Genomic DNA, 9,721 nt, shown 5'->3' on the forward strand with positions numbered 1-9,721 from the left:
ACATACTGCCCTATGGTGTTTTGGCTTCTCCTCCAGATGGAACCTCTTAGAAGAGAAAGATCAAATCAGTGTGATGGCTGATTTAGGGGAAAGGGTGGAGAGTTAGGGTTAGGTCAGGGTTTGGATCTCAGGAGGTTACTTAGCAGCTCAGGCAGGAAGCACAGGTAAGTTCCCCCACACCTCAGAACCTGTTTTCCCATTGTGAAATGAGGGTAATGAGATAGAGTGCCTGGCACTCGGGAGGTCCTCAGTGTTCAGTTAGAGATGGCTTTTATTGTGCTGTGTCTGCATACTACTCTGTGCCTCACGCATCCCAGGGGTTCCTCAAACGCTCCCCAAATGAAGGAGCACCCACTGTGGATGGGGCAGTAGCTGGTGTGAGTGGGGGCTGTGGCGGTGATGGGCACACACTACACAGAGAGGCTTTAAGGAGAGTCCAGTCTGAGCTCCTCCCCAACACTGACACCCTCAGCCGTCTCATGGGCTTCCTTCCATGAGAGTTGTCCGTAGCTGCTTGCACAGATCGGAGCACGGCACGTCCAGGGATAGAGACTAGAAAGGGGCTCACAGGCAGAGCTGCCGATGGGGAAGGCCGCCTTCCTGCACCCCCCACCCGCCCACCCCCACCCAGCACCGCAGCCTGGCGGGAAGAGCAGAGGGGCTGGACACGTGAGCCCTGGGTGGGTGTTTTCCTTGACAGTGGCCATGACAGTGACCTTGGGCCAATCCCTTCTGATCCCTGGGACTCACTTTCCTTGGCTGTACTGTGAGCTGTCTGTGGTGGATCTCTTCAGCTCTAAATTCTACAGCACCCAGGCCAAGAAAACTTCCAGTCTCAGATAAATTAGTGTCAAGGTAGTATTTTACTCTAAAATTTCAGCTGGAGTGACAGTGGCTATATGGGTGCAGGGGAGGTTACCCTTGAGTAATGGCTGGCAGCATTAATCAATTAATTTGCTTATGTAATTAACTATTTATTTAACCCTTCATTTACCTGGTGTTCTGTGCCAATCTGGCAGATCAAATATGGCTAAAATATGTCACTCCCTGTGCCTATTTTCCTACTCCCTTGATTCTGGGCTGGGCCTAATACAGCTTTGGCCAATAGAATACAGTGGAAGTGATGCTCTATGTGCTCCTTTTATTTTACTGTCAGCTTCCACTTGCACCTGGTTGGAGCACAGCTGCCATGTTGCGAGAAAAACCAGGCAGCCACACACAGAGACCCGTGTGGAGGAGAATCGGGACTCTGAGTCAACAGCCTCAGATAAGTTCCCAGTCAGCAACCAGCATCAACTTGCCAACCATGGAGCTCAAGCATTGTGGAAGTGGATCCTTCAACCCTGGCTGAGTTGTCCTAGCTGATGCCTTGTGGAGAAGAGAAAAGCCATCCGCATGAATCTTACCCAAGTGGCAAATCATGACTTGTTTTGAGCCACTAAATTTGGGGATTGTTTGCTATGCAGCCATAGATAATGGACACAGACAGAGCTAGTGCTGGTATATGGGGATCCAAAGATGAAGATGTGTGTCTTAGCTTACGCTCCTCCCAAAAACAGAACCTAAGGCAAAGGTTTGCTTGCAGCATATAGTGTTTTGGGGAGGTGACCTTAGAGAGCTGGAATGAAGACAAAACAGAAGAAGACAGAGAAGGAGGAAAACCAACATAAGCTGGAATGAAGACAAAACAGAAGAAAACAGAGAAGGAGGAAAACCAATATAAGGTGTGCCTCTGAGTCATCCACCACTGTGGGTGACTGGTGCTTGATCCCACTGGGGCCTTCTGAGGAACCCTACAGATTTTGTCTCAATATTGTCTACCTGAGGGATGGGAAGGAGAAGCATTTAGCCATGGGTTCCCATTTCTAACTAGCTGGGTTGTTCCATGGGATGTTAAGCCTCCTGTACTTCTAGAATGTGCATGCATGAGTACCATGTGGGTTCCTGATAGTGCCCCGTGCTATGACCTCGGGGAGGTCCCCAGGCAGAAAGCAGAAGACATTTGGCATATGCCGAAGATGAGGTGTTGTTGGCATAAAGTGGACAAAATCTGCATGGAAGGGTTTTTTGTAGCTTTGGCTCAAATCAGAGATGAAGCCATGAGAAGAGGAGGTAGCTCAAAAGAGGTGTCCAGGATGACATGGACCTTTGAGGAGCTGGCTGTCTAGTGCCATATCTCAGCATGTGGTAGTAGATATTCCATGAAGCTGTCAGCCTATCTCAGCTGCCCCAAAGGCTGGAGCTTATTCCTGGCTTTGAGTCTCAACCACCAGCTATCTCCTGGTTCAGATTTTGAACATGAGTGTCCTCCAAACACTAAAGACGTCCAGTTCCCTGGGCTCTAAATGGCTTTCCAGCATCGAAGAATAGACGCTGTGGCCTCATTCCATGTCTGAGCCCTGAACAAGAAGAGTGGCTTATTACTTGAGTTCTGCACCTACTTGAGTTCTGTACCAGAAGCCATTATATAGGGGCACTGGATGGTATACACTTATACAGGGACTGTGTCCTTTGAGGAGGTGGATGAGCCAAGAGCTCTCATCTAGAGGACAGAAGTTCTGGTTGCTTCTGCTAAGGCTTCACCAGCTATTAGTCATGTGAACTTGGGCAATCATTTTACCTGTCCATGCCTCCATGTTCTCATCTGTCATGGGGGAAGCATTCCCTGCCCTGTCTTACTGACCTCAGTCAGATAATGGGTGTATGCACATTGGCTCAAACCACTGACAGGGGAGAGACACCTCAATGGTGACAAGATAAAGATGCAACTTCTCAATCAATCTCTCCTCTTTCTCTTCTACAACATGCAAAGACAACATGAAAGGCAGTAAAACATGGAGGTGAAGAGTATGAGCTCTATGCTGCCTGATGTTATTTAACCCCTGCTCAACAGTTTTTCCATTTATATAATGATGTCATACTAGTACGTACATCATAGGATTGTCATGAGAATAAAATATGTGACTACATAACAAGTGCTTACAAGAGTGCCTGGTACACACGGTATGTGTTCAACACACACAGCTTGTCACCATGTGTTACATCCAATTTTACTTGTTTATTCATTTTCTCTCTCTCTCTTACGGTCTCCCCACTAGATTAGCACTTTCCTGAGCAGTGACTTTTTTTTTATTGTTTGGTGTAGTATTCTCAGGGCTCAGAATAGTCGCTAGCACACAATAGGCACTTACTAAATATTTGTGTATTGCGCACCTGATAGTTAATATTATACTTGGCTTGAATTATTTTAATAACCTCCTTCCTGGTCTCCTTCTAGCTTCTATGTCCCTCCAATAATTTTACTCCTCTGCCTAAGCCTTTAAAAAAATGAGGTATTTTCTTTTTTAAAAAAGATTTACTTCACGTGTCTATTTTAGAGAGAGAGAATGTGTGTGTGCAAGAAGGAGAGCAAGAGAGAGAGAGAGAAAGCAAGCACACAAGAGTGTACCAGGAAGGGAGGAGGGGCAGAGGGAGAGGATCAGACTTCCGTGCTGAGCGCAGAGCCTGATGTGGGGCTTGACTCACAATCCTGAGATCATGATTTGAACAAAAATCAAAAGTCAGATGCTTAATGACTGAGCCACCCAGGCGCCCCTGTCCTGGCCATACCTTTTAAAGGCTCCTTTCCCCACAGGTCAGGAGTCCACGCTCTCTCCCTTTTTTTGTATAACCCTCCCCTGCTTCATGTGTGGGTTTGTCACTTGCCATTGTGCCATCCCTGCCACCAGCTGGCACAGTCTGCTTGCTGTCCTGGCTCCTCCCTTTTCTCCTCCAGCCACAGCCTGTAATATGCTTTTATTTTCTTTCTGTACAACATGCCTTCTTCTATTTCCCCTCAGTTAGAATCCTAGTTATCTTTCAAAGCTCATTTCACATTGTCCTTCATTTGAGAACCTCTCCTTGATCCCTCCTATAATACTAAACTTCCCCTCTTCGTATGTATATTTTCGCATTTATCTCCTTCTTCCTCGTGTTACCATTAGATGTGTATACATCTGCCTCCTGTTCAGACCGCAAGCTCATTTAGGGCACTGAGTCTTTTTTCGTTTCTTTATATTTGCGACCTATCCCAGTGTCTGGCATAAAATGGGCACTTATATGTACCTCAGTAACAAAGTTCCTGTCACTCCAACATTACTTCAGTTCTGCACCTATTTATGGTCTTCATATCTCGCATCCTAGTTGGTATCTTGCTCATTTAGTTGCTTCTTCATGTTCTGCATTTGAACATGAGCTCAAAGATGGGAGCCTTGTCTATCTTGTTTACCCTTGAATCCCTAATGCCTAACAGCATCCGGTATGTACAGCTGGTCAAGTGATATTTGAGGGATGAACGAATGAATCCCAACTGGCTCTGAGTGCAATGTGTTTGTGGAAGGAATCTGAGTCTGTTGTGTGGAGTTCCTCATCACTTTCTCCCATCCCTCTTCCACCCTCATTTCTTTTTTCTTTTTTTTTGGGGGGGGGATTTTTTTTTTATTTAAATTCAATTTGCCAACATATAGTATAACACCCAGTACTCATCCCGTCAAGTGCCCCCCTCAGTGCCCGTCACCCAGTCACCCCATCCTCCCACCCACCTCCCCTTCCACTACCCCTTGGTCGTTTCCCAGAGTTAGGAGTCTCTCATGGTTTGTCACCCTCTCTGATATTTCCTACCCATTTTCTGTCCTTTCCCCTTTAATCCCTTTCACTATTCCTCATATTCCTTGTATGAATGAAATCATATGATGATTGTCCTTCTCCGATTGACTTATTTCACTCAGCATAATACCCTCCAGTTCTATCCATGTTGAACCAAATGGTGGGTATTTGTCGTTTCTAATGGCTGAAGAATATTCCATTGTATACATAAACCACATCTTCTTCATCCATTCATCTTTCAATGGACACCGAGGCTCCTTCCACAGTTTGGCTATTGTGGCCATTGCTGCTATAAACATCGGGGTGCAGGTGTCCCGGCGTTTCATTGCATCTGTATCTTTGGGGTAAATCCCCAACAGTGCAATTGCTGGGTCGTAGGGCAGGTATATTTTTCACTCTTTGAGGAGCCTCCACACAGTTTTCCAGAGTGGCTGCACCAGTTCACATTCCCACCAACAGTGCAAGAGGGTTCCCCTTTCTCCACATCCTCTCCAACATTTGTTGTTTCCTGTCTTGTTAATTTTCACCATTCTCACTTCCACCCTCATTTCTAACACTTTCTGACCCTGTTGATGCAGGTCAGACCTCTGGAGGCCCAGCTTCTGCTCTAGAGGTGTTGTTGTTGTTTTTTTTTTTTTAATTTAGTGAGAATATCCCTTCTAACAACATTTGTATATTTGAAGTGATACTAGTACCTCAGAAACAATCACTTGGGTCTGTCCTGCTGAACTTCTAAAAAGCTGAATTTCCAGCAGTATTCACAATATTGAGACATGGTTCACCTTGAACAGAATGAATTTCTAGAAGCTTTACTTTGATCGTCTGAATTAGATGAAAAAAAAGTGAATTGTTATTGAAATTACCAGATTTTTTTCTATTTATGCATTTTATTCCACAAATATAAAACTGGCATTATTTCATCATATGTGATGTTCTTCTCTGAGTGATGCTATCAAATAAACAGCTACCACTTCACTCTTAGCATGTATGCAAGAGAATTTGGAATTAACAAATACACTAAGCAGAGTTCTCCAGAAAAACCCAACCAATCAATAGAAGATCATATGTACTCGTAGAAGAGATGCATTATAAGGAGTTGGCTCACATGATTCTGGAAGCTGGCAAGTCCCGAATCTTCACAGCTGATGTCTCAGGCTGGCAGGCTGCCGTGGAAACAGAAAGAGCTCATGTTCCCTTTCAAATGCTGTCAGGCAGGGGGCATGCTCTCTTACTTGACGGGAGTTTAGTGTTTCTATTCAGCCCTTCAACTGACTGGACGAGGCTCACCCACATTAGGGAGAACAATCTGCTTTGTTTAGCTGGCCGATCCAACTATTAGTCTCATTCAAAAACACCCTGACAGACACGCCCAGAATAATGTTTGATCAGGATTTTAGACAATGTTTTTAAAGTCACTAATGACCTTTGAGTTAGATGCTGATGCTTCCTGAGCAGCTCTGTGTCTGCTTTTTATGTAGTCAGTGACATCACCGTGGTTCTCAGGGCAGATGGTAAGTGCTGATAACCATTTTGTGCATGTTACGGTTTTGCCATTAACTTTATTGAAAAAGGGAAATGTATTTACATTTTCATGACTCATGCACTTTTTTTTTTTTTTTTGGAGACCTCGTTGCTACTGAAGGTTTACTGAAAAATGGAAGGCAGTAGTAAACACTAAGATAAATAGCTGTAGATTGATACCACACAGTAAGTGGAAAAGTCACTGAAGCAAGGCTACTCCCATGAGTGTCTATGAAGCCTGGAGGAAGACGGCTGCCTTCGTGCCTGTCATTCACTCCTACTGTCCCCCACTGACCTGGAGCCTGGTGGCCTGTGGCTTCCTGTACCCTGCAGGCCATGGCACACCTGGCAGCCACAGAAACACTGAGTCTGTATCTTCCACCACCACAGCGGGGGGAATGACTCTTGTCTGTGTGCATTTCAGCATCTAGGGGGAGCTGCATGCAGTGTCCCTGAGAGGGCTGCCGTGGGGTGGGAAAGGATTGGGAAGGCGAGGCGGGTCAGCCTTCCTCCTCTTCCAGATTTAACCCAGAGTTTAAGTGAAAACTCGTTCACTGCACACGTGACTCACACACCAAGAGATGCGACTGGGGCTGAAATGGAAGTACAAGCAAAGGGATACCGATCCGATCTTGGCTTCTTTTAAAGCAATTCTTAATAGAACTCCATTAAACAATGACACACTTGGGACAACCGGTACCATCCATGACAAACAGAATGTCTGGTCACCTTACCTCCAGGTGCTTTATTCTTGGGCTCTAAGTGATGCTTCCATCTCAGCCTGGTTTTAGGGTAGTTCCTCTGTTTGAGGTTTCCACATCTGTGTGGTGTCAGTGTCCTGGGGGCACAGGTGGGGATGCTGCCCTCGCACAGTAGACTTGGAGTCCTCCAGGACTTGCAGCAGAAGGCTGTTCAGTGGTCCTCCCTGGGGTGGGCTTGAGGGAGGGGTTGCCCAAGGGGACCACCCATTTTCTGGTCTTACCTTGATGTAGAAAGTCCAATTTTAGCTCCTGAGGCCTCCACTCCCATGGGCCTCAGGCCTCCACTCCCATACCCTTAAATCCATTTGTTCCTGTAGCTTCTTTCATTTCTGGTCCCTTGTGACACCCTATCTCCTTCCCAAATGCAACTTAGCTACCCATGAAATAGATATTGAACAAGTTCTGAAACCAGGACATCTTTGTGTTTGAGCAGGAACTGGAGGAGGCAGAGTACTTGGGGTGTCCCCCTCCTTCTTGGACACCAAGGCCCCAGGCCTCCTCTGCTTGTCCTTGAGTAATGTACACCAAATGATTTTGGAAGTCAGATGGGTATAGGGTGTTTATATCCCTTGCTAATTGTGGAGAATTTTTTTTTTTTTTTAAAGAGAGTGCACACAGGAGCAGGAGAGAGGGACAGAGAGGGAGAGAGAATCTTAAGCAGGTTCCATGCCCAGCAGGGAGCCCAATGCAGGGCTCCATCTCACATCCCTGAGATTATGACCTGAGCCTAAATCAAGAGTCAGATGCTTAACCGACTGAGCCACCCAGGTGCCCCTAGGGAGAACTTCTTGAGGTTGAAACTTCTAGCACAGGGCTGAGCCTACTGGAGGATTCCATAGGCAAGGCAGGGCAGGAGAGATTCCTATTTCCATCACATGGTCAGACCTACAACTCTGCTTTTGGCCTTGGTAAGAGGAAGGAGTGTTTCATATCTGAGAAGTTTAGTAAGATTCTCAATACCTCTTTGGGCAGAGAAAGGAAGTTTCAGGATTTTCCTAACATTTTTTCATTCATTCATTCATTCATTCATTCATTCATTCTTCCTTCTCTCCCCAAACATTTTTTAACATTTACACCTAGTGTGTGGCTGAAACTCCAGCTCTGACTCCAGCCCTTCCACGTTAGGGAGAAGAGCTGCCCCTGCGGGGAAGGGAGGGCCCTGCAGGCTGACTGTGTGGTCACAGGGCTGCAAGAGCCACTTTATTCCCCTCACAGCCACTACAGGCAGCAGCCATCTCCTTGCTGGAGGCCTGGCTTGTGCTAGAGGAAGACACTGGCCAGGCTGTGGCAGGAGTCCTCCTGGAGAAGTTCCAGGTCCAGTGGGGATGACAACACCTGTCTATAGCTCAGGGTCTGAGTGGCCTGAGATTGAAAGGGTTCAAAGCCTCAGGGGTCCTGCAGGTCTATCTGGGCACTGGCAGGACAAGGATGGGACCTTGGGTATGGATGAGATGGTTGAGTCCCCATCCACGTGGGAGAAAGGCAAGGCAAGAGGGAGCTATTAATTCTTTTATACTTGATTGACCAAGTCCAGTGTCAACCACTGCTTCCAGCGTCTTGTGGACATGAGAACAGTGCTCTCAGTTTAGCTTCTTCCCAGGCTGGCCAGGGCGCCTGATACTCTCCTGCTCCAGCACCAGGGGTCTCTAGCATACAGCCTAGGCAGGAGCAGTTGCCCCTTCCACCTCCCCCCAAACACATGCACATATTCACTATCCCCACACGCACACATTCATGCGCACATACTTATAAGCATACACCCAGGCATGCACATGTGTGCACACACACATCTCACCCACACAGGCTGGAGGAGTGTTTTATGATCCTGGTCAGGCCTGGGCAGAATAGGGTGGCAGCTCTCATACTTCCCTCTGGGTCGCTGTGGATTCAGCCACACAGGAGATGTGGTTGTTAAACAAAAGTGATGTATGAATACGTTAGTAGGTAAGTGGATGAAAGGACAAATACTTTAAGAAAAATCTGAAACTTCTTTCCTTTCTCCGAAGATGTATGGGGAAGCTTATGGAACTTCTCAGATATAAATAAAGCACACCCCTAGCGGCATCCAGGTAAGATGGGAGAATGGGGTAGTTCTCGCGATGAGGCCCCTTCCCAGCTAGGGGCTTCCTGTCTCCTGGACTTCTCCCAGAGGGCTGCGGGCGGGTGACATGCCTCCTTGGGGGTCCCTCTCTCTACCTGAATCCAGCTTGGTTTCCAAAAGTAGGCTGACTTCGCCTGGAAACATATGGAGCCAGACACACTTTGGTTACAAGACCCAGAAGGCAAATGTGGCGATGGTGAGGTGATGGGTATGAGATGGTACACTGCACGGTGGCCCATCCCTCACCAACAAGAACACGGGGAAGATGGCAGAGATGGGCAGAGCAGATCTCTGGCCTGGGAAGAGGCAGTAAGTGATAATGTCCTTTCCTCCCTGATCCTAGGGGCCACAGTCTCCTGTCAGGTACATGGCTGTGATAAGCCAACTACAACAGGATTTGTGTCCTTGTCACCATGAGGTATGATGCTATAGGGAAAAGGGCACAGATAGAAGAGTCCAGACACCTGAGTTCTAGTTCCAATTCTCTCCCTGCCTCTTGTGTGACTTTCAGGTGGGTACTTGACCTCCTTGAACCCCTTGAAAAATGGGAATAGCCAACCATGCTTCATCTCTCTCCCAGGGTGGAGGGGACCCTCCCAGGTTAGTGTGGGAGAGAGACCTGACACTAGCCAGCAATGCCCCCACTGACAGAGAGAGAGAGCTGGGACCCAGAGACAGAAGAGATGTGGGCAAG

The sequence above is a fragment of the Canis aureus genome, chromosome 24 (genome assembly GCF_053574225.1).
Source record: "Canis aureus isolate CA01 chromosome 24, VMU_Caureus_v.1.0, whole genome shotgun sequence".
NCBI classification, from domain to species: domain Eukaryota; kingdom Metazoa; phylum Chordata; class Mammalia; order Carnivora; family Canidae; genus Canis; species Canis aureus.